Source organism: Macaca nemestrina, chromosome 12 (genome assembly GCF_043159975.1).
Source record: "Macaca nemestrina isolate mMacNem1 chromosome 12, mMacNem.hap1, whole genome shotgun sequence".
Classification (NCBI taxonomy): domain Eukaryota; kingdom Metazoa; phylum Chordata; class Mammalia; order Primates; family Cercopithecidae; genus Macaca; species Macaca nemestrina.
Genome location: NC_092136.1, coordinates 108,523,743 through 108,548,544, shown reverse-complemented (window position 1 = coordinate 108,548,544; position 24,802 = coordinate 108,523,743). Strand labels below are relative to the sequence as shown.

The window sequence follows — 24,802 nt, the reverse complement described above, 5'->3', positions numbered from 1 at the left end:
CCTTTGCTTTTCCATATAAATTTTTACATTTAAATTTAAAATTGTTCATTGCTAGTATAGAGAAACACAATTGATGTTTGGTATTGATCTTGTACCCTACCACTTAGCTAAGCTTACTTATTGGCTCTAGGATGTTCTTTTTTGGGGGGGAGTTTTTTTTGGTGATTCTCTACATGGCCAATCATGTTACCTGTAAATGGAGATGGTTTTATTTCTTCCTTTCCAATACGTATGCCTTTTATTTCTTTTTCTTGCCTAATATTGACTGGGACTTCAAGCATGATGTTGAACAGGAGTATTGAGATTGTACTTCCTTGCTTTGTTGCTGAGCACTGCCTTTCACTATGAATTATGATGTTAGCTATGATTTTTTTTGTAGATGACTATTTTATTTTGTTGTTGTTGTTAATTTTTTTTTTTTAATAGAGACGGGGTTTTGCTATGTTGGCCATAGTAGTTTCTATCTCCTGGGCTCAAGTGATCCACCCGCCTCGGCCTCCCAAAGTGTTGGGATTACAGGCATAAGCCACCATGCCCAGCCTGTAGATGACTTTTATCTGGTTCTGTTTCTTGCTTGCTGAGAATTTTTATCATGAACGTATCTTTAATTTTATTAAATGCTTTTTCTGCATCAACTTATATGACCATGTGGCTTTTTCTTCTATAGACTATTGATATACTTATTTATTTTATTATTATTTTTTTGAGACGGAGTCTCACTCTGTCACCCAGGCTGGAGTGCAGTGGCACAATCTCGGCTCATTGCACTTGGGTTCATGCCATTCTCCTGCCTCAGCCTCCCAAGTAGTTGGGACTATAGGCGCCCGCCACCACACCCGGCTAATTTTTTGTATTTTTAGTAGAGACGGGGTTTCACCGTGTTAGCCAGGATGGTTTCCATCTCCTGACCTCGTGATCTGCCCGCCTCAGCCTCCCAAAGTGCTGGGATCACAGGTGTGAGCCACTGCGCCCAACGATATACTTATTAACAGTAATTGATTTTAGAATATCAAACCAGCCTTACTGTTGTGGGTTGAACTGTCCTCCAAAAAATTAAAAAAAAAAAAAAAAAAAAGGAAAAAAAAACTATGTTAGAGTCCTAATTGCCAATACCTCAGAATGTGATCTTACTTAGAAATAGCGTCTTTACAGAGATAATCAAGTTAAAATGAGGTGATTAGGATGGGCCCTATTCTAATATGAATGATGTGCTTATACAAAGTGGAAAATTTGGACGCAAAGACAGACAAGCATGCAGGGAGAATGCTTTGTGCAGACAGGAGTTAGGCTGCCACAAGGCAAGGAACTACTTCAGAAGCTAGGAGAGACGCCTGGAACAAACCCTTCCTTAGTGCCCCCAGAGGGAGCATGGCCCTGCCAGCACCTTGATCTCTAGCCTCCAGGACTGTGACACGTGTCGTGCAAGTCGCTCAATGTGCCGTACTTTATTATGGTAGCCCAAGAAAACGAATCCACTTATATTCTCAAGAAAATCCCACTTGGTCATCATGTGCTATTGTTTTTATATGATTTCACTACATTTGCTAATATTGAGGGTTTTTAAAAATCTGGGTTCATGAGAGATACTGATATATAGTTTTCTGGGTTTTTATCCTTTTTCTTTTTTTTTTTTCTTCGGAACAGGGTCTCATTCTGTCACCCAGGCTGGAGTGCAGTGGCGTGATCTCAGCCCACTGCAACCTCCACCTTCCAGACCTGAGTAATCCTCCCACCCCAGCCTCCCTAAGTAGCTGGGACTACAGGCATGTGCCACCACGCCCAGCTAACTATTTTGTATTTTTAGTGGAGACAGGGTTTCACCACGTTGTCCAGGCTGATCTTGAATTCTTGGGTTCAAGCGATTCCCCTGCCTCAGCCTCTCAAAGTGTAATCCCAAAGTGCTGGGATTACAGCCATAAGCCACCATGCTCAGCCTTTATACTATTTTGTGTGGTTTTGGTGTCACTAATTCTAGCCTTATAAAATGACTTAGGAAATGTTTTCTATTTTCTGGAAGAGATTATATAGCCTTGGCATTGCTTCTTCCTTAAACGTTTGGTAAAATGAAACAATGAAACCATCTGGAATGGGAAGTTTCTTTTTTGAAAGGTTTTAAACTATGAATTCAATTTCTTTGACAGATATAGAGCTTTTTCAGCTATTTCATCATGAGTGAGTTTGACAGTGTGTGTTTTTTGAGAAATTGATCTATTCTAAGTTGTCAGGTTTATATGCATAAAGTTATTTATAATATTCATTTATTATCCTCTTAATGTCTGAAGATTATGTAGGAATAGCCCCTCTTTCATTCCTGATATTGATAATTTGTGTCCTTTTCCTATTTTTCTTTTTTAGTCACAATAAAAGTTTATCAAATTTATTGATCTTTTCAAAGGACCTGCTTTTTGTCTTACTTTGATTTTTCTTTATTGTTTTTCTGTTTCAATTTAATTGTTTTCTGCTCTGATACCATTGCCTGCTTTATGTTTATTTTGCTATTTTTTTCTCATTTCTTACGGTGAAAACTTAGATTATTGATTGAAGACCTTTCTTCTCTTCTAGTATAAGCATTTTTTGGTTTTTACATTATTTTAATTTTAATTACCAAATAATAATTGTACATATTCATGAAGTATATGGTGATCTTTTGATACGTATAATAGATGGTGATTAGATCTGGATAACTAGCATATTCATAATCTCAAACATTTATCATTTCCTTGTGTTGGGGGCATTCAATATCCTCTCTTCTAGCTATTTGAAACTATATATATATATGTGTATATATATACGTATATACATATATATATACGTATATACATATATATATACGTATATACATATATATATATATATTTTTTTTTTTTTAAGATAGAATCTTGCTCTGTTGCCCAGGCTGGAGTGCAGTGGCACAATCTGGGCTCACTGCAACCTCCACCTCCTGGCCTCAAGCAATCCTTCTACCTCAGCCTCCCTAGTAGCTGGGACTACAGGCACTCACCACCACGCCTGGCTAATTGTTCTATTTTTTGTAAAGACAAGGTTTCGCCATGTTGCCTAGGCTCTCAAACTCCTGAGCTCAAGTGATCTACCTGCCTCAGCCTCCCAAAGTGCTGGGATGACAGGCATGAGCTACCATGCCCAGCCATATTAATGTTTTTAAATACCTATAGTAATCCTACAGTGCTATAGAACAGTAAAACTTATTCCTCCTGTCTAGCTGGAATTTTATATCCTTCAACAAATCTCTCCCTCTCCTTCCTTTCCCCATTCCCAGCCTCTAATATCTTCTGTTCTACTTTTTACTTCTATGACGTCAACTCTTTTTAGCCTCCACTTATGAGTGAGAACGTGTGGTGTTTAACTTTGTGTTCTTGGTTTATTTCACTTAACATGTATACATGTATATACACACATATATGTATATATTATATACATATATACATGTATATATCTATGTACACCTATATAATAATATATACATATGTGTGTATATTATATGTATATATTATATATATACACATATGTTATATATATATAATTTTTTGAGACAGTCTCACTCTGTCATCCAGGCAGGAGTGTTGTGGTGAGATCTCAGCTCACTGCAACCTCCACCTCCTGGGTTCAAGCAATTCTCATGCCTCAGCCTCCTGGGTAGCTGGGATTACAGGTGTATGCCACCACGCCCATCTAATTTTTATATTTTTGGTAGAGATGGGATTTCACCATGTTGGCCACGATGGTCTTGAACTCCTGACCTCAAGTGGCCTTGGCTTCCCAAAGTGCTGGAATTATAGGCATGAGCCACCATGCCCTGCCTGCTTCTTGTATTTTGAAGCTTTGTTGTTAAGTGCATTTATATTTAGGATTGATATGTCTTCTTGGTGAATTGACACTCATCATTATGTAATGTTCCTCTTTATACCTTGTAATATGTTTTGCTTTGAGGTCTACTTTGTCTGGTATTAGTATAACTATTCCATCTTTCTTTTGATTAGCATTTGCATGAAACACTTTTTCTCATCATTTTTACTTTTAACATACCTATATTACTATATATACCTATATTACTTATTTGAATTTAACTTATGGTAGGCTGCATTTAGTTGGGTCATTTTAAAAATTCATTCTGAGTGGGGCCCAGTGGATCATGCCTGTATTTCCAGCACTCTGGGAGGCTGAGGCAGGCTGATCACTTGAGGTCAGGAGTTCAAGACCAGCCTGGGGAACATGGTGAAACCCCGTCTCCACCAAAAAATACAAAAATTAGCCAGGCATGGTATCAGGTGCCTGTATCCCCAGCTATCGGGAGGCTGAGGCAAGAGAATTGCTTCAACCCAGGAGGCGGAGGTTGCAGTGAGCCAAGATCATGCCACCATACTCCAGCCTGGTCAACAGAGCCAGACTCCATTTAAAAAAAAAAAAAAAAATTATTCTGATAATTTCCACCTGTTTCATGTGTTTATTTGAATCACTTTTATTTAATGTAATTATTGATATGTTTGGGGTTAAATCTACCATTTTATTTGTTTTCTGTTTGTTTCCTCTTTTTCCATTATACTCTCTCTCCCTTTTCTGCCTTCTTTTTGGTTATTTGCAACATTTTCAATATTCTATTTTAATATACGTATTGTAATTTTTATTATCTAAACTTCTCTCTTTTTTGTGGTTATGCTAGGGATACGTACATATCTCTTCATAGGCTACTTAGAATCACTATTTTACCCTTTAAGTGAAATGTAGAAGACTTACCACCACATAAGCCACTTTCCCTCTCTGCTTTATATTGTAGTTGTTTTATGTGTTAGAACTACATACATTGAAAAATCCCATCAAATAATGTTACAATTTTTGCTTTTAATCATCAGACATATTTTAAAGAACTCAAGAAGAGAGCAGTCTATTATATTTACTCAGTTTTACCATTTCTATTGTTCTTTTTCCATTCCAGATGATCCAAGTTTCCTTCTGGTATAATTTCCCCTCCATCTGAAGAACTTCCTTTAGCAATTATTTTATACCAAGTCTGCTGGCAATAAAGTCTCTATTTTCCTTTATCTGACAATATCTTTTTTTCATCTTCATTCCTGAATGATATTTTCATCGAATATAGAATCTAGGGTTGATGGCTCTTTTCTTTTAGCACTGTGTGGCATTGCTTTCATGTGTTCCTCTATCTGCGCAATTTTCCCAGTACTTTCTGGTTCCCTGGAGCTCCCCCTTTCAGTCATCTGTCCTCTACTGGAAGGGCAGAAAGAGAAAAAAAAAAAGCAAAAGACCTTTGCCACATCCCCTTGGGACCACAGCTATTCTAATTTGAAGGGAAGATTCCCTTCCCTGAGAGTTTTAGTGTGTATGGGCCCCAGCTACCACTGCTGTTGCTGCCAGAAAATCCTTTTACTCCTCCTCAAGCCTGAACTAGAGGGCTTTTCCTAGAACTCTCTCCATTCACACCAATGCTCTCCTTCTGGTTTTGCACTACCCTGAGTCCAAACTAGGGTATAGTGGAGGAGAGGGAAAAAAGTAAATTCACAGCAGGTTCAGTGGTATTTTGCATTCTGTCACAATTTGCCTACTACTATTTACTTATCGGATATCTGTTCTGTGCCTTGTGACCAGGTTCTATGGCTACATCTGCTAGGAGAGACAGGGTGAAAGCACTTACTCTATCGTACCTGGAAGCAGAACTCCCCATATTCACTTTTTTTTTTTTTACTTCCAAACTAATTGTATAAGGCCAACATTACCCTCATACCAAAACCAGACAAAGACACAGTGAAGAAAGAAAACTATAAGCCAATAACTAATAAATATCAATGCAAAAATAACAAAATACTAGCAAACTGAATTCAACAACACGTTAGACTGCTCATTCATTATGATCAGGTGGGATACTTCCCTGGGATGCAAAGATAGTTCAACATATGCAAGTTAATAAACATGATGTATCACATTAGTAGAATCAAGGGCATCAACCATATGATCATTTAAATAGATGTCAAAAAAGCATTCATTAAAATTCAACATCCTTTCATTACAAAAAAAAAAAGAACTCTCAACAAACTGCATGTAGAAGGAGCATACCTCAAAACAATCAAAGCAATATAGGACAGACCCACAGCTAGCATCATACTGAGTGGGAGAAAACTGAAAGCCTTTCCTCTAAGATCTGGAACAAGACAAGGATACCCCTTTCACTACTTTTAGTTCAACAGAATACTGGAAGTCCGAGCTAGAGCAAGTAGGCAAGAGAAAGAAAGAAAGGGCATCCAAATTGGAAAGAAAGAAATCATTGTTCTTGTTTTCAGACAATACAATCTTATATTTAACACAAAAAACCTAAAGACTCTGCAAAACTGTTAGAACTGATAAATGAATTCAGTCAAGTTACAGGACACAAAATCACCGTACAAAAATCATTTCTATATGCCAACATTAAACAATCTTAAAAGAATCTCATTTACAATAACTAGAAATAAAGGAATTTTTACTTAACCAAAGAACTGAAAGATCTCTACAATGAAAACTATAAAACGCTGATGCTAGAAAGTGAAGAGGACATAAACAAATGGAAAGGCTACCTATGCTCATGGATTGGAAGAATTAATATTGTTTAAATATCCATACTACCCAAAGTGATCTATAGAATCAATGCAATCCCTATTAAAATATCAATGAAATTCTTCACAGAAATAGAAAAACAACCCTAAAATGTAGATGGAACCACAAAAGACCCAGAATAGACAAATCAATCCTGAGCAAAAAGAGCGAAGCTGACTTCAAAATATACTACAAAAGAGCGGTAACTAAAATAACATGATACTGGCATGAAAACAGACACGTAGACCAATGGAACAGAATAGAAAACTCAGAAATAAATCCACATTGGCCAGGCGCGGTGGCTCACGCCTGTAATCCCAACACTTTGGGAGGCCGAGACTGGCGGATCACGAGGTCAGGAGATCAAGGGTGAAACTCCGTCTCTACGAAAAATACAAAATACTAGCCGGGCGTGGTGGCGGGCGCCTGTAGTCCCAGCTACTGGGAGGCTGAGGCAGGAGAATGGCGTGAACCCGGGAGGCGGAGCTTGCAGTGAGCTGAGATCCGGCCACTGCACTCCAGCCTGGGTGACAGAGCCAGATTCCGTCTCAAAAAAAAGAAAGAGAGAGAGAGAGAGAGAGAAAGAAAGAAATGCACATTTACAGCCAACTCATTTTCAACAAAGGTGCTGAGAATATACAATGGGGAAAGGACCCCTCTTCAATGAATGGTGCTGGGAAGGGAAACTGAATATCCATATGCGGAAGAATGAAAGTAGACCCCTATTTCTCACTATATACAAAAATCAAATCAAAGTGGATTAAAGACTTAAATCTAAGACTTCAAACTATGAAACTACTAGAAGAAAACATAGGAGAGATGCTCCAGGACATTGGTCTGGGCAAATATTGAGTAACACGTCAAAAGGACAGGCAACCAAAGCAAAAATTGACAAATGTGATTATATCAAACTAAAAAGCTTCTCCACAGCAAAGAAACAATCGACATCATGAAGAGACAACCTACAGAATAGGAGAAAATATTTGCAAACTATTCATCCAACAGGGATTAATAACCAGAATATGCAAGGGACTCAAGCAACTCAATAGCAAAAAAAAAAAAAAATCAAATTTTAAAATGGACGAAAGATCTGAATAGACACTTCTCAAAAAAATACATACAAGTGGCCAATAGGTATATGAAAAAATGCTAAACATCACTAATCATCAGGGAAATGCAAATCAAAACTGCAATGAAATATCATTTCACCCGTTAAAATGGCTATTATCAAAAAGACAGAAAATAACAAGATGGTGATGAGAATGTAAATTAGTACAACCACTATGGATAACAGTTTGGAGGTTTCTCAAAAAACTACGAATAGAACTACCATATAATCCAGCAATCCCATTGCTAGGTATATATTCAAAAGAAAAGAAATCAGTGTATCAAAGAGATCTCTACACTTCCATGTTTATTGCAGCACTATTCACAATAGCCAAGATACAGATCAACCTACGTGTTCATGAATGGATGAATGGATGAGGAAAATGCAGTGTATATATACATAATGGAATATTATTCAGCCATAGAAAAGGAGTTAAATTCTATAATTTGCAACAACATAGATGGAACTGGAAGATATTATATTAAGTGAAATAAACCTAGTACAGAAATACAAATATCACATATTCTTACCTATATGCGAGAGCTAAAAGAATTAGTCATATGGAGGTATTGAATAGAAGGATGATTACAAGAAGCTGGGAAAGGTAGTGGAGAAGGGAGGATGAAGAGGACTTGGCTACAAAATACAGTTAAATACAAAAAACTTGGCACAAAAATACAGTTAAATAGAAAGAATAATATCTAGTGTTAACTAGAGTTAATAATTTATTGTACGTTTCAAAATAACTAGAAGTAAAGATCTGGAATGTTTCTAACACAAAGAAATGATGAATGCTTGAGGCGATGGATATCTTACTCATATTTGATCATTACACATTGTATTCTTATATTAAATATCACATGTATCCCATAAATATGTACAACTACTATATATCCATAAAAATTAGAAACAAATTCAAAAAAGAATGAAAAATAAAATTTTATTGAAGTTAAATTAATATAACATAAAACTATCCACTTTATTTTATTTTATTTTTTTTTTTTTGAGACGGAGTCTCGCTCTGTCGCCCAGGCTGGAGTGCAGTGGCGCGATCTCGGCTCACTGCAAGCTCTACCTCCCGGGTTCATGCCATTCTCCCGCCTCAGCCTCCGAGTAGCTGGGACTACAGGCGCCCGCCACCACGCCCGGCTAGTTTTTTGTATTTTTAGTAGAGACGGGGTTTCACCATGTTAGCCAGGATGGTCTCGATCTCCTGACCTCGTGATCCACCCGCCTCGGCCTCCCAAAGTGCTGGGATTACAGGCTTGAGCCACCGCGCCCGGCCGAAAACTATCCACTTTAAAGCTAACAATTCTTTGGCATTTTGTGCATTAACGATGTTGTACAATCACCCCCTCTACCTAGTACCAAAACATTTTCATCACCCCAAAATAGAACCCATTAAACAATTACTCTTCATTCCCACCTCCCCTCAACTGCTAGCAACCATGGATTTACCTATCCTGGATATTTCATGTGAATGGAATTATATAATTTTTATCTGTCTTCTTTTACTTAGCGTTAATGTTTTTGAGGTTCATCCACCTTATAACATATATCAATACTTTATTCCTTTTCTTGATTGAATAATAGTCTATTGTATGCATATGCCACAATTTATTTATCTGTTCATCCATTGATAGACATTTGAGTTGTTTCCATATTTTGGTTGTGGTGAATAATGCTGCTATGAACAATTGTCTTAGAAGTATTTGTTTGAGTACCTGTTCTCAGTTCTTCAGAGTATATAGCTAGGAATGGAATTACTGGAACATATGGTAATTCTATGTTTAACTTTTTGAGGAACTGTCAAACTGTTATCCCCACATCATTTTATTTTATTTTATTTTATTGATTGATTGATTGATATGGAGTCTCACTCTGTCACCCAGACTGGAGTGCAGTGGCATGATCTCGGCTCACTGCGACCTCTGCCTCCCATGTTCAAACAATTCTCCTGTCTCAGCCTCCCGAGTAGCTGGAACTACAGGCATGTGCCACCACACCTGGCTAATTTTTGTATTTTTAGTAGAAATGGGGTTTTGCCATGTTGGTCAGGCTGTTCTTGAACTCCTGACCTAAAGTGATCTGTCCGCCTCAGCCTCCCAGAGTGCTGGGATTACAGGTGTGAGCTACTGCACCCAGCCTTCCCCTACATCATTTTTAACACAGTTGTGGGCTTATGTATTTTTGTTATTTATGAACATCATAACATAAAAATAACCCGTTCATATTAAAGACTCCGAGTCAACATAACTTTTGTGGTTGTATGCTATTCTACTGAATATATTCTATAATTTAGTTAACATTCCAATGTTTTAGTCACTTTAGTGTTTTCTTATTCTTTTTTTTTTTTTTTTTTTTTTTTTGAGGCAGAGTCTTCACTCTGTCGCACAGGCTGGAGTGCAGTGGCACCATCTCGGCTCACTGCAAGCTCCGCCTCCCAGGTTCGCGCCATTCTCCTGCCTCAGCCTCCCGAGTAGCTGGGACTACAGGCGCCCGCCACTGCGCCCGGCTAATTTTTTGTATTTTAGTAGAGACGGGGTTTCACGGTGTTAGCCAGGATGGTCTCGATCTCCTGACCTCGTGATCCGCCCGCCTCGGCCTCCCAAAGTGCAGGGATTACAGGCGTGAGCCACCGCGCCCGGCCAGTGTTTTCTTATTCTATTTGTTTCTTATTGCTACATTAAGTAACACTGGCAAGCCTTTATGCTTACATTCTTAATTCAATTTAAATCATCTCAAGGGAAAATTCCAAAAAGTAGCATAGATGTTTTCTAAGTTCTCATTACATGTTACCAAACTGCTTTCCAAAGTGTTCTACCAAATTGCACCTTCACTGGCAGTGCACGAAGGCCTTTGTTTTAACGTATCCTTTCTATCCCTGGATGGTGGTATTACTTTTTAAAAATCTTTGCCAATTTTGTGGAAAAAAATTATGCTTCATCTAATTTCTAATGCTGTGACTATAATGAACTTAAACTGTTTTCATATGTTTACTATTCACATTTCTTGATTTGTGAATTGTCTCTTCACATCACTGCCCATTTATATATCAAGATCTCTATCCAGAATGCTTCTGCTCACAAATAATAGAAAATCTAACCATGACTTTAACAAATTGGGGGTACATTTTTCTGACATAACAGTACATCTGGAAGTAGGCAGCTGCTAGCTGGTTTAGTGGTTTAAGGATGTCAGGATGGCGTCTTTGTAACGCAGAATGGCTGCAACTGCTCCAGGCATCACATTCATATTCAAGGCAGAAAGGAAAAGGAAAGAGTGGAAACAACTGCTTCTTTTGGGTATATATCCAAGAAAAGAGTCCTTTTTATCATGGAAGCAAAGGCCTTCTCTGATGCCTTCGAGGGAATTTCTACCTTATATTTCCTTGACCAGAACCATGTCGTATGGCCATCCTTAGCTGCAAGGAAATTAGGAAAGCAAGAAATGGGATTGAAATATTAGAGTTTGACCAATCATGATCCATCCCCTGGGACTGAACACTCTGATGTTGACAACAAAATCAGAAAGGAGGGGAGTTGAGGGAAATGCATTCTAGAAGGCACTCAACACTGTTTAACATGGCTTGGTGTGATTTGAGTCTTATTGATTTATATATTTCACTAGACATTAAAGAAACTGACTTGTCCCATGTATTTCCCAGGTTTCAATTTGCAGGTAGCTTCTCTTTATCTGAAAATAGATTTTTTCTCAGTTTTATGTAACCAAATGTACCTCTTCTCTTTTTAAATTTCTTTTTTTTTTTTTTTTTTTTTTTTTGAGACGGTCTTGCTCTGTCACCCAGGTTGCAGTGCAGTGGTTCAACGTGCCCTGTAACTCCTAGACTCAAGTGATCTCCCACCTCAACCTCCTGAGTAGCTGGGACTATGAACGTGCACCACCACACTCAGCTAATTTTTTAAAAATCTTTTTGTAAAGACAGGGTCTCACTATGTTGCCTACATTGATCTCAAACTCCTGGTCTCAAGTGATCTTCCTGCCTCACCTTTTGTTTTTAAGATGAGAATACTCTTCTCATCTAGAGATTAGAGTAATATTCACTTCTAGTCTTAATTTTTTAATGTAATTTTTAAATTTACCTGACATATATTTTGTCTATAAGGTAGGATTATATAAATTTATTTTTTCCAAATAGTTGGCAAATTGTCATAGTACCATTGATTTCCATCTCCTTCTGAGGCCCTTGATAATTCCCTTTAGGGAAAAGACTGTAGCGACCAAATAACAACCACAAATAGTTGATGAAGTGAAATGCTATAGCACCAGGTTGTGTAAAATCTAAGAAGGAAATCATAGGGAAAAACACAGCTTTTATACAGAGAAGTGTGATTGTTGTTATACCTCTACCACGTACATAGTTAATTACTTCTGTTTCAGTTTTTTCCTCTTCCCATTTTCTATGTCAGATGGCAAACCCAACCAAGGGTAGACCATTCATCATGAGGTCTCCATCAAGTGGCCTGATTGCCATTTAGATCTGGTTGTTTTGCTGGTCAAATCAGTACCCTGGTAGGGTGATATACTCTTTCTTTCTTTCTTCCTTCCTTTCTTTCTTTTTCTTTTTCTTTCTTTTCTTTCTTTTTCTTTCTTTCTCTTTCTTTCTTTCTCTCTCTCTCTCTCTTTCTTTTTCTTTTTTTCAAAAATTTTTTGAGACAAGTTCTCTCTATATTATTCAGACTGGTCTCAAACTCCTGGGCTCAAGCAATCCTTCCTCGTCCTCCCAGATTGCTAGGATTACAGACGCGAGCAGCCCATTTTTTAAGTTATAACAAAATTAATTTACTTCAAAAATTACTTAATCGCAAAGATAAATGACTAACAGAATTACTAGACAAAGGCCTGGGGGCGGTGGCTCATGCCTGTCATCCCAGCACTTTGGGAGGCCGAAGCGAGTGGATCACCTGAGGTCAGGAGTTCAAGACCAGCCTGGCCAACATGGTGAAATCCCGTCTCTACTAAAAATACAAAAATTATCTGGGCATAGCAGCGGGTGCCTGTAACCCCAGGTATTCAGGAGGCTGAGGCAGGAGAATCACTTAAACCCGGGAGGCGAAGGTTGCAGTGAGCTGAGATCACGCCATTGCACTGCAGCCTGGGCAACAAGGAGTGAAACTCTGTCTCAAAATAAATAAGTCAATAAATAAAAATAAAAATTGCTAGATAAGAAAGCAAACAAAATAAGAACCTCACATGTTGTGAATCTAATGTTTCCACTCACGGGGGCACTGGTAAGGATCCTTAGGAGATCATTATCTGCACATCAGTCAGGATCCAACTAGGAAAACAGAAAGTAGTGTGCTCACTTGGTTCCACAGAGATAAAAAGAAGCAGAGAAACCAATCAGGGGACAGTGAGTAAACGTGTGGAGTACTTTGCCGCTTTAAAACTGCTTGGCAGGATCAAAGGGTTCTTCTGCCCCTGGAGCTATCTAGGCAACTGTAAAGAATCACTTTTTACTTTTAGTTGCTTTGGTTTTGCTTCACTGCCCACGTGGTGTGGGTTATGCATAAACACAAATGCGGTCGTGCCCACAAGCTGGTTAGATCCTGGCCTGGTGAACGGCTTATTTGAACCCCACTGTAGTTGGTCACATTGGCTCTACTTGAGCAGTTATGTTCAATGCCTGTTGTAAACATTGCTGTCAGGTATTTTATGTGTGGGTCCCTTCTTCAGATGTCAAAAAGGTATAGGAAAATGACTTTTGGGATTGTACGTATTTGAGGGGAGATCTCGGTTGCTGACTGAATTACTACATTTGCACTCGAGCTTGCCCTTGGGAGCTCCCCTTCAGCATTACCGGGGCCAAGTGAGAGCTCTGTTTGCTCAAAGTTGTCCTCTAAGTAGTGGGTATTAAGGGCTTCCTGCCTCAGAGTAGAAAAAGCTCTTCACTCCTCAGAGCAGAAAAAGCAGGGGGATTCTGACAATGGCCTTCTCCATGGGGAGTACATCAGGGAGGGTCTGTACCCTTCTCTGCACTCTCTGGTCTGTTTCTCAGTGTCTCTTCCTCCTTAAGGACATCAGCTTCTCCCCTATTCTCAGCAACCCCCCCTCCTCACCCCACCAAAATTCATTCTTAGTTGTAGGTTATGGTATAGCACTGGCTCCACAGTAGGTAACTGGAAAGGCCAATAAATTAGGTCATGTCTATCCGGTTGTGTAATTGCTTTGCTTCTGCCATCCAGGCAAGTCTTTAAAAGGTTTATGAGTAACACGCTCCCTCCAGGGTAGCTGTCTCCACCTTCAAAGCCACACCAGGCCTCACCCTCAGCCAGCTCTACCCAGCTCTTTGTACTCCCGGTTCCACTGAGCTCAGGCTCCAGCTTCTTCCTTAGACTTCCTTTCGTTTTCCCCATGTGTCAACTTATAACACCTTATCCTGGGCCTTCCAGAGCCTTAAGGAGAGTTCACAGTCACAAAACAATATAGAAATGTAAATTTTTTCTTAAAAACAACTTGCACGTGTCTAAAACCCACCTCACAAATATTGTAAATGCCACAACTTCCAAAAAGTTCTCCAAAACAACAATGACAGTTTTATCATTAAAGTGATAATACTTTTTAGTGGCTCATGCCAGTGATCTCAACACTTTGGGAGGTCAAGCTAGGAGGATCACTTGAAGCCAGGAGTTCAAGACCAGCCTGAGCAATGTAGTGAGACCCCATCTCTGCAGAATAATTTAGAAATTAGCCAGGCATGGTGGCACATGCCTATAGTCCCAGCTATTTGAGAGGCTGAGGTGGGAGAATCGCTTGAGCACGGGAGTTTGAAATTGCAGTGAGCTGACCACGCCACTGCACTGCAGCCTGGGCAACAGAGTGAGATCTTATCTCTAAAAAATAAAAAAATAGTCTGGGCACAGTGGCTCACACCTGTAATCTCAGCACTTTAGGAGGCCGAAGCTGGAAACTCACTTAAGGTCAGGAGTTTGAGAGCAGCCTGGCCAACATAATGAAACCCCATCTCTACTAAAAATACAAAACTTAGCCGGGCATAGTGGCGTGTGCCTGTGATCCCAGCTACTCGTGATGCTGAGGCAGGAGAATCGCTTGAACCCAGGAGGCGGAGGTTGCAGTGAGCCACGATTGCACCACTGCACTCCAGCCTGGGAGACAGAGTGAGACTCCATCTTAAGAAAAATGAAAATAAAAAATGCTATTCTGTTCTCAGCTTACCTGAACTTCATCTCTGAGGTGCTGCAGACACTCACAGGTGGCAGTCTCCTAAAGCTGGAAGATCCCACACCTCCAGGGGCCTGGGCCATTTCGGGAGGCAGGCCAAGCCCTGGTTAGTCTCTTGGCTCAGACCTGCTTTCCTTTCTGGAAGGTGGACAGTCATCTGGAGGTTTTGACTGTAGGTCAACCATCAGCATTAAGCATTGGGAGTAGCGCAATTTTGCCTTTTTTCTTGGATCTGCCAGGTATGATAAACTCCTCCATTTGCAGCATTGAGGCAGTTGTCTTTGGAACCTGTCACTGTCCCAAGACCCTCCTGCCAGTGCCTCACAGCATCAGGAGCCAGAGGTCGAGGGACCTCCGTTTTCCTCCATAAAATGACAGCCCCATAGATTGTTTTTCCATGTCATGATTCAGTGACACTTCTGTTCAACAGCACTAATTTACTTAGCGGATATATTTGAGATCCTACTGTGAACCTGGTACCGGAGATATATAAATGTTCTCTGTAACCTTTCAATGCCGTGAAGGAGGTGGGTTTAAAAACACTACTTGCTGGCCAGGCGCAGTGGCTCACACCTATAATCGCAGCATTTTGGGAGGCCGAAGTGGGTGGATCACGAGGTCAGGAGTTTGAGACTAGCGTGGCCAACGTGGTGAAACCCCCGTCTCTACTCAAAATACAAAAATTAGCCAGGCATAGTGGCATGTGCCTGCAATCCCAGCTACTCGGGAGGCTGAAGAAGGAGAATCACTTGAACCCAGGAGATGGAGGTTGCAGTGAGCGAGATCACACCATTGCACTCCAACTTGGGTGACAGAGAGAGGCTCCATCTTCAAAAAATAAAAAATAAGAAAATAATAAATAAATAAATAAAAACAGTACATCCACTATAACGTGACAAATGATAAGATAGTCACACAGAAGGTCGCAGAGGTCATTTAACCTCATGGGAAGTCTCAGAGAAGACTTGCTGGAGGAGGTGATGCCTGAACTGAGTCTTGAAGGAGATGAGAGGTGAATAAATGTGAAGTGAACAGCACGTGGAGTGAACAACATTAGGCAAGCCCATAAAGATGTGAAAGACTACAGGGAGATGCAGACACCATCAGCAGTGAATGTCACCAGAATGCAACGTGAGAGGCAGCCACAGGCAAGAGAGTGAGCTGGGGGTGGCAGGGTGGAACGTGGACCCGTGTGCCGAGCCAAGGCCCCTGAGCTTGACAAAACTGGAGGGGAAGAGGAGCCACTGAAATGTTTAGAGCCACTGAATAACAAGGTCAAATTAGGTGGATAGCTATGGGTGGCAAGTGAAGCCTGGATTAGGGGAGAATTGTGTTTAGGGGCCTCCATTAGGGACGAAGAGAAGGCAAGTGATTTAAGAAATACTGGGAAAGTGGAATTAGCAGGGCGTGGTGGCTGACTGGCCGCAGGAGGAAGGAGGAAGGAGAGTTCATATGAACTCAGGTTTCTGGCTTTGACGAGTTGATGGCATTTGACCTACTGCTGAAACGAGTGGGTCCAAATGGATTCTATACTTTGTGATTCCAGGGTAAGGTAATATATCTGAATACTAAAGGACATCAATTCTTCAATCAACTCTGAAATATTTAAAGCCATATCTCTTGTTATACATTATTTCTCAGCGATTGAGGTCAAATTTTAGGCCTGTGACCAACATTGGGGGTTGAGGGGAGGTGTGGACAGATTTCAAAGCAGAATTCTGGCCAAGGGAGCTTGGAACTTGTGCCTCGGCTCCAGATGGCCCGGTGAAGGACTTCTGGGAGAGAAGCTGAGAGCAGCCACCTGACAGGAGAGGAGGGAACCAATTGGCTCTCAGGAGCCACCACACCAGTCAGCCATGGTGAGCAGCCTGCCAGGCAGCAGGTGCCTAGCACGCCAGAGGAACCCGCGCGCGCAGTCATTTCCTCCCCTGCAGCTTTGGACTTCAGTCAGGAGCTTTATCTCTCCTATTCTAAGCAAAAATGGTTAAGGCCAACTGATTATTGAGACCCCCTCCCCCCGCTCAAAAAAAAGTAAGACACTTTATTTTAGTAACTGCTTCTCCTCCCTGAAGCAGCGACAAGCTGGCTTTCAACGGCGCTCTCCCCTTTGGTATGGGGTCAGCAGAAGGGTGTTTCGTCTTCAGCGAGTGGGAAACCCCCTGTCTTCAGTGTGTTCTGCCCACGGGGATGGGGCACTGTGGATTTTGGTTTTGAAGCTTGTCCAGAGTCACTCAAGAGAGACAAAGCTGCCATTCTACTGTGTGCTACCCAACACCCACCAGGTAAGCTACTGAGCAACAGGATGAAGCCCCTGGAAGATTGCTTGGCTTTGGTATTCCAGAATTTGCTTAAATGTGTGGAACACACACCCCTGAGTTTAAAGCAGTGAGGCTGAGAAGAATATCTTCAGCAGGCACAAGGATAAAGGAAAGAGATACCCGTTCCCAGTTTATCATGATGTTTGTTTGCTTAACTAAGTCCCATTTAACATTTGGGGGATCGAGATTTGTGATGTTTTCATTTTTCTTGGAGAAATACTTGACGAATATTTTGAAGGCCTAATATTTATGTGGGCTATGAAATCTGCTACGGTAAATGCAAAGTGTGGGACTCAAGAAATGTATAATCTGTTTGGGAGGACAGAACACAAGAATTCAAACAAGAATATAAGGCTACGCATGACTAAGTACTTAATGGGCGGCATGGACAGCAGTGAGGTAGGGTTTTGGAGAAGAGAAAGATGGATGGGAGCTAACATTATTAGGCAAAACTTCAAAGAGGCTGGCCTTGAAGTGGCAGGTGGATAAGTGGGAGATAGATAAAGGAGAATGACTCCCAATTATGGCTTAATACTTCCATTAAACCAATTCTACATAACATATTTATTGAGCTATAATCAGGAGTTGGAATACGTAAATCTTCAATTCAGAAACACTGTTCATATCAATATTGGAAATTAAAGTCCGAAAGAAGAAGGCTGATGTTTATTTACTCAGAGTAACCGCAGGCTTGTCAGATTTCGTCCCACCTGACTTCTTTCTCTTCCCCTCCTTAGCAATCTGTTCACCATCAGTAACTTCTACTAAAGGTTCACTAATTTTTAACAACCTTGCACATAGAGTGAGATTTAAGTTAATTGTTTTTGTTTTAAAATTCTGTAAATGTCAAATAGAAGAGAAGCACGAAATCATTTCTGATAAAAATAGAAGTTAAATCTGTGTTAAAGGGTTTTGTGGTCCCTTTCTCCCTAGCTGTGGCTCTCGGCTGAATAGGTTGCATCAGGCAGTGATCACGCAGTGTGTTGGTGCTGTCTGTGTTGAGTGACTGGCAAAAGACCACAAAAAGAAATCTTTAGTTTTCCCTCCAAGTCTCATTCTTTACGTGGGAGCATGGGAAGCCTCCAGAAGACTTGCATGATCCTAGTCTTGAGTCTTCTTCTGTGCATCTATCAAGGAAAATGAGAGAATTTCAGAGCAGCTGGAATTATTTATTTATTTATTTTGGAGATGGGGTTTTGCCATGTTGCCCAGGCTATTCTTGAACTCCTGGGCTCAGGCAAGCCTCCCACCTCGGCCTCCCAAAGTGCTAGAATTATAGGCATGAGCCACCATGCTCAGCCTGAAATTCTTATTTATAAGCCAGTGACACAAGACTGTAATAAAACTATTAATAGATAATAATCGACCTCATCATTTGGTCATTTTCTCTTGATGCAAGGCCAGCAAATAAAAATTTTTGTATCCACTTAAAACAAATAAAACAAAAACAAAGCTTCCTTCGCTCAAAAGGTCACTCAGAAGGAAAGTCTGCGATGAAAGCCTTCACCCATTGATTCCCGCCCACCCCCTTCCATGCACACCTTACCTACTTTCCATATTATTCACTCATTCACCGGGGAATGAGCATCACTCTTGATGAACAATAATGGATTCAGACCCAGCCTTAGTGGAGTTTATTCCCCAGCAAGTCTAGTTCCGATTGTCTTTTAAGGCCTGTCTTCGTGAATGCTTTCCCAGCCCTTAGCTAGAATTAATCTTACCCTTCTTCATAACGCTAAAGCAAGAATCTTGATTTTCTATTAATATTATATTATCAACCATGTCCTGTGTTATATCATAGCTACTTTGTACATATCTTTTTCCACCAATAGATCTTGAATTTCCTAGTGTCTTCACATCATCCTTACACATTTAAAGCTCATTATGGTTGAACAGGATCTTTTTTCCTCACTCGAAAAAGCATTTTTCAACCCTTGAGCTAAGTGCCAGCACAAGTTAGACTGTGTGACAAAGATATGTAGAAAGGGCATTGTAAACAAAAGAAAAAGTTGGAAAATTGCCCAGAGAGCATGGCAAAGTGCTTGGAATGGTTGGCACCCAGGGTTTACATGACGGAGTAATGGGAAACAAGTCCGGATAGGTAAGCATGGGGCTGGTAATAAAGAACTGAGCTTTACAGATGAGGAAGATGAGACACATAGATGTTATTTGATCAGCCCAAATAATGAAGGAATTAGAACCCCTCACCTGATTATCCTCACCATCCAGGCCCAGCACCCTCATGTAAGCTCGGACAGTAATTTTATGCTACCATGCCAATCCAGGGCAATTGGCTGGGAAAAGATGAAGGTAGTGACAGAGAGTGTCTATGACACTAATGTCTGTGTGGTTGGGCCACATTATTCCTCTCTTTGTAGTGATCATGCCACTTGAAGAAAGGCAGAACAATAGGAAGCAAACAACCGAGAAGCTTAGGTGTATTGAAGACAACATTCAGCACTGATCTGTGGCATGCTGTAGTGGCCAGTCTGAGTCCCAGGTTAGTGTGATATAGACCTGGCCTATAAATTACACTCTGAAGCAAATGCCAAGAGTTGCCAATTTTGCCATTTGCTTGTCTCTTTACCTTGAATTTCATAGAACCAATATTTTAAATGGTACCTGGGCCAAAATAATCAGCAAAGGTGTTGAGCAGATAAGTTATCAAAAACTACAGGCCGGGCGTAGTGGCTTGTGCTTGTAATCCCGGCATTTTGGGAGGCTGAGGTGGATGGATCACTTGAGGTCAGGAGATCGAGATCAGCCTGGCCAACATGGTGAAACCCTGACTCTACTAAAAATACAAAAAAATTAGTTGGACATGGTGGTAGGTGCCTGTGATCCCAGCTACTCGGGAGGCCGAGGCAGAATAGCTTCAACTGGGGAGGTGGAGGTTGCAGTGAGCCAAGATCTCGCCACTGCACTCCAGCCTGGGTGAGACAGAGCGGGAAAAAAAAAAAAAAAAAGCTACACATATCCTATAAACAAAATTAATGTTCAACCTCTCTAGTAATCAAAGAATAGGAAAAAAGAAAAAAAAAGAAAAATTTTTTTGGCCTATCAAAAAGAATAGACATAACTAATATTGGGAAAGACATGGGGAAATGGACATTCATACACGGGAAAATTTGATACAACCTCTCTCCAGGGTAATTCGGTGTGATATATTTCATAAGTCATTAAAACATGTTCATCCTTTGGCCTGGCAATTCCACATCAAGGAAATTAATTCTACGGAATTAATCAGGGATGGACACAATGCTAGTTTTGAACTGGGTTTATTTCAACATTATGACTCTAAAAACTTAGAAATAACTCCAATGAGAGGGAAGTAGGATCATAGGTTGCAGGATAGATATGCAGTGGTAGAATATTGACACAGCACAGCATTCTTAATGTAATGCTAAGTGGCAAACAGACTACACAACAGCATGCATAGGGTAAAAGCATTTTTTGAAAATGCAGGCATACATAACTGACATGTGAAGCAAGTAGGAATCATGGAATATAACCAGAAAGCATCTTTAGTTTTGCCTCCTACTATCCCTTTATTTCTTTTTTATTTTTTTAGACAGAGTCTTGCTCTGTCATCCAGACTGAAGCATAGTGGCACCATCTCAGCTCACTGCAACCTCTGCCTCCTGGGTTCAAGCGATTCTCCTGCCTCAGCCTCCTGAGTAGCTGCGATTATAGATGCACACCACCATGCCCAGCTAATTTTTTTGTATTTTTAGTAGAGACAGGGTTTCACCATATTGGCCAGGCCTATCTCAAACTCCTGACCTCAAGTGATCCATCCGCCTCAGCTCAAAGTTCTAGGATTACAGGTGTGAGCCACCGTGTGCAGCCGTCTCCTACTGTCCCTTTGAATGCCACTGGATAAAAGCAAAGGCAGTCCCTTGACTTTTCCGGTCACTTTAAGACACAAACACAGTCACAATTCAATGATAATTAGAACATCTGGTCCTAGATTAATCCCAGTTTTATTCAGAGGAGCAGCCCTTCACACAGCCACCGCTTTCTGCAGAGCAACGCCTAGGACAGTGAAGAGGATTTGATCCTTTTCCCTTTCCCTATCAGCCTCTGCCTCTCCACCCTTTCAATAGTTTTTGTGTGTTTGTGTGTGTGTTTGTTTTTGGTTTTTTTCTGTTCCAGGGTTGAAGCGGAGGGTGGCTGGGAGGCAGGTTTGAGTTTGAATGGAAGGCGCATGCAGAAAAGCTGTTACTTGACTAGAATGGTTGTGAGGTGGCATCACACTCTCTGGGTAGGGCACATGTTTAAATCTGCCTCTTCTCTTGTGTGCTCATCTGGGGTTTGCTGAGATGGCCTGTGGGCTGGCGCTGTTCCCCAGTAGCTCTTTCCTTGCAGATGATGTGCTCTCCCCTGCTCTGTGCTAGGAATCCAGGGATTCACCCACAACCTCTTTCTACTCAGGTTTCTTCACCCCTGGAGCCAACTCTAGCAGACATGAACTAAGAGAACCCCATGCCTCCTCAGCCTCTCCTGGGGCCCACATTTTCTCCATGGGACACACTCACACCGTGGTTGCCTGAGAAACCCTGGAAATGAGGACTGATTGACAGCTGAGCTATGCACTTCATTCTGCAGTCAAAGCAACTGGCAGGCCCCAGTTTCTCCAACTCAGACTTCTCAGGCAGGAGGCAGATACCAGTTTACCTCTTCTCCAAACCACAAGGGACATAATTAAGCTCTTCCAGTCGTACCGTTTAAGCTCCCTGGCTCTAGAGAAAGCCTCCTCACAAATCCTCTCTCTGTCTTCACTCTTCCAAGTCAATGCATGTAAGGGGACTTAAAACCCTAGGTAGAGAGATATGGCTTTTGTTTGTTTTTAAAAATCCCACAAAGCAAGTTCTCCTGATTGGTCTTCTCACAGCTCCCTTAGATGTCTTGAATCTCTTGCTTTCATGCTTTAGCTAAAACTGAGAGAGACCTAGTCCTGTTACCACTGCTTTAAAACACATGGATGAACATATGTACACACACAGCAGTACATCTGACTGTGGTAAATAAATGAGTGATTTCTTTTATTCAAGTTTTTGTTTGTTTGTTTATTTGTTTGTTTGTTTTAATGGAGACAGGATCTCGCCATGTTGCCCAGGCTGGCCTTGAACTCCTGGGCTCACTTGATTCTCCTGCCTCGGCCTCCCAAAGTGTTGGGATTAAAGGTGTGAGCCACCATGCCCGGCCTCTTCAAGTTTTTTCTTTAATTTCCAAGTCTTTTGCATTGAATGTAATTTTACTTTCTTTTTTTCTTTCTTTTTTTGAAAGAGTCTTGCTCTGCCACCAAGGCTGGAGTGCGGTGGTGCGATCTCAGCTCACTACAACCTCTCCCTCCCAGATTCAAGCAATTCTCCCACCTCAGCCTCCCTAGTAGCTGGGACTACAGGTATTCACCACCATACCCAGCTAATTTTTGTGTGTGTGTATATATATATATATATATATATTTTTTTTTTTTTTTAGTAGAGAACGGGTTTCTCCATGTTGGCTAGGCTGGTCTCAAACTCCTGACCTCAAGTGATTCACCGCCTCGACCTCCTAAAGTGCTGCAATTATAGGCATACGCCACCCAGCCCAGCCTGATGTAATTTTACTTTCATAATTACAAACAAACAAAAAAAAATCAACATAGAAAAAATTGTATAATGTCAAAGCAAAGTCAGTTTTATTGGCATTTGAAATTTCCTGTCCCAATCAATGCTGGAGAATTCCTCTGTGAACAAATTCCTACATGCTGCTTATGGCTGGATGTTTTCGTTATGTTCTTTCAGGTGACAAGGAACATAGAGCAGTTTCCTCAAGGGATGGGTGGCACTTTATTGTCAGGATCTAATGGAGAAGTAAGGAAACACAGGAAACGGCCTCAGCCCTGCACGGCCAGTCCTCAGGAACTGGAATGTTGATCAGAATACTGCAGCACTCTGGTGCCAATCAATCAACCAGGCTGGTAACCACAGGCTTGTGGCCCGGCTTCTCTGTGCTGCTTCTCCCTACTCACTTCCATTGCCAGGGCTGATTTCCTTCTTGCAAGTTTCCTCTCTGCCCCAAAGCTTCTTCCTGTTCAAGACTCTGGTGCCTCATGGTTTCTATTCATGGTACTGCTCAATACCTTCTCACTACGTGTCTCTCAGCCATGTCACTTTGGTTTCTCTTTCTTGTCGTTATGATTTTAAGACATGCCAAGAGGAAAGACATTATTAAGTTGTTAATCACTCTCCAAAATAGAGCAAATAGAATTTTCTGGGCAGCATTCTTGCTCATGTTTAGCTTTTGGGTCAAGCATGAATCTCTGGTTCAGGTGATTCGGGCAGGAATGCAAAAAATGTTGGATCCCATGAGGCGAAGCACAGGAACCACCCATGACTGCTTTACTACGAGTGGGACAGACTCCCAACACGTCATGGGATACCCGTATGCTAGAAAAGTGGTCCACATCTTTCAGACAGATCTACCACCGTGCTTAATTCATTACTTTGGTGGCTTGATTGACTGCTATTTTTGGGTGTTGCAAAGAGAATAGAGATGCCAGAATGATTTAAAACAAAACAAAACAAGACGGAGGGAATCAGATATCCAGATTTCTTTTTCTATGCCAATAACATCAAAGGGATTCAAAGCTAAATAGATGATGTATTTTTAAATCTAAGGTCATTATTAATAAATAATAGGCTACACCCATATATATATATACCAAATAAACAGTTCTTTTCTTCTATAAAGCATACCTGGCACTACTGCTTCTTTGCGTTGACATGTCTTTTCATTTTTGTGAAATAAGTTGATTGTTTACAGACTGAGTTCAATTATTTTGTACCTATTCTTGATGCACTGAGACACATTTATTTAAAGTACATAATGTCCACCAATGTTAGTTGTATTATCATTGATATTATGTAACAAAGCTTCTTTTAGGCCTTTTCTCCAAAGACTCATTGAGATTTCATGATAAATTATTTAATACATGATAGGGAATGATCACAAACTTTATTATTGAGATTGAGAAAGAGGAATTTAGATACTAGAATTTGAGAGTTAAAATGATAGTGAATAATAAGAATATATAACAATGACGTTACCAGAAAAATATCTTTTACACAAAATCAAACTTCCATAAATAAGTTACATAATTTGGAGTAGTCACATGCATTTGTACTGCTAGCAGTATTTCATTTTACCCCCAAGTACAGATTTTGTTACAGAATTATTCCAGGAGTGGTTCGCAGGAGTATGTCTTGGTAAATAAATGTAACTACATCTACAGACAAAACGAGGTCTTCTGGATGAGATAATACCATATGAAAACAATATGTGTGTTTTGAATCACCGAGGCAGAATAATCATTCTAATGATAACATTTAGTGCAAGGATTCAAGAGGAAACGCTCAAAGTTAACGCCCTTTGGCGTGTAATTCTGCAGTAATTTCTGATGAGGTGGCGTGGTTTGTCAGGTCAGTTGGTTTATCAGTAGATGGATAAAAAGGGTTTAAATGCCACACTCATCTTTGTAAGGCGGGGTTTATTTGCCAGAGAGGACTTGGAAAAGGCAGCAACC

The 24,802-nt window shown here is 40.6% G+C and overlaps 1 protein-coding gene across 5 annotated transcripts in view; it reads left to right on the top strand.

The window, feature by feature from the left end:
- LOC105493652 (exophilin 5) overlaps window positions 1–24,802 on the top strand; it is a 90,369-nt gene that overhangs the window by 9,305 nt on the left and 56,262 nt on the right. Inside the window, exon 1 of one of the 5 annotated variants that reach the window (XM_011761482.3) lies at window positions 15,821–17,193. The exons of the other annotated variants lie outside the window; for them this stretch is intronic. The gene's annotated coding sequence lies outside the window, so the exon portion shown is untranslated. Of the gene's footprint in view, window positions 1–15,820; window positions 17,194–24,802 lie in introns of those variants that run through there. 5 annotated transcript variants of the gene reach the window in all.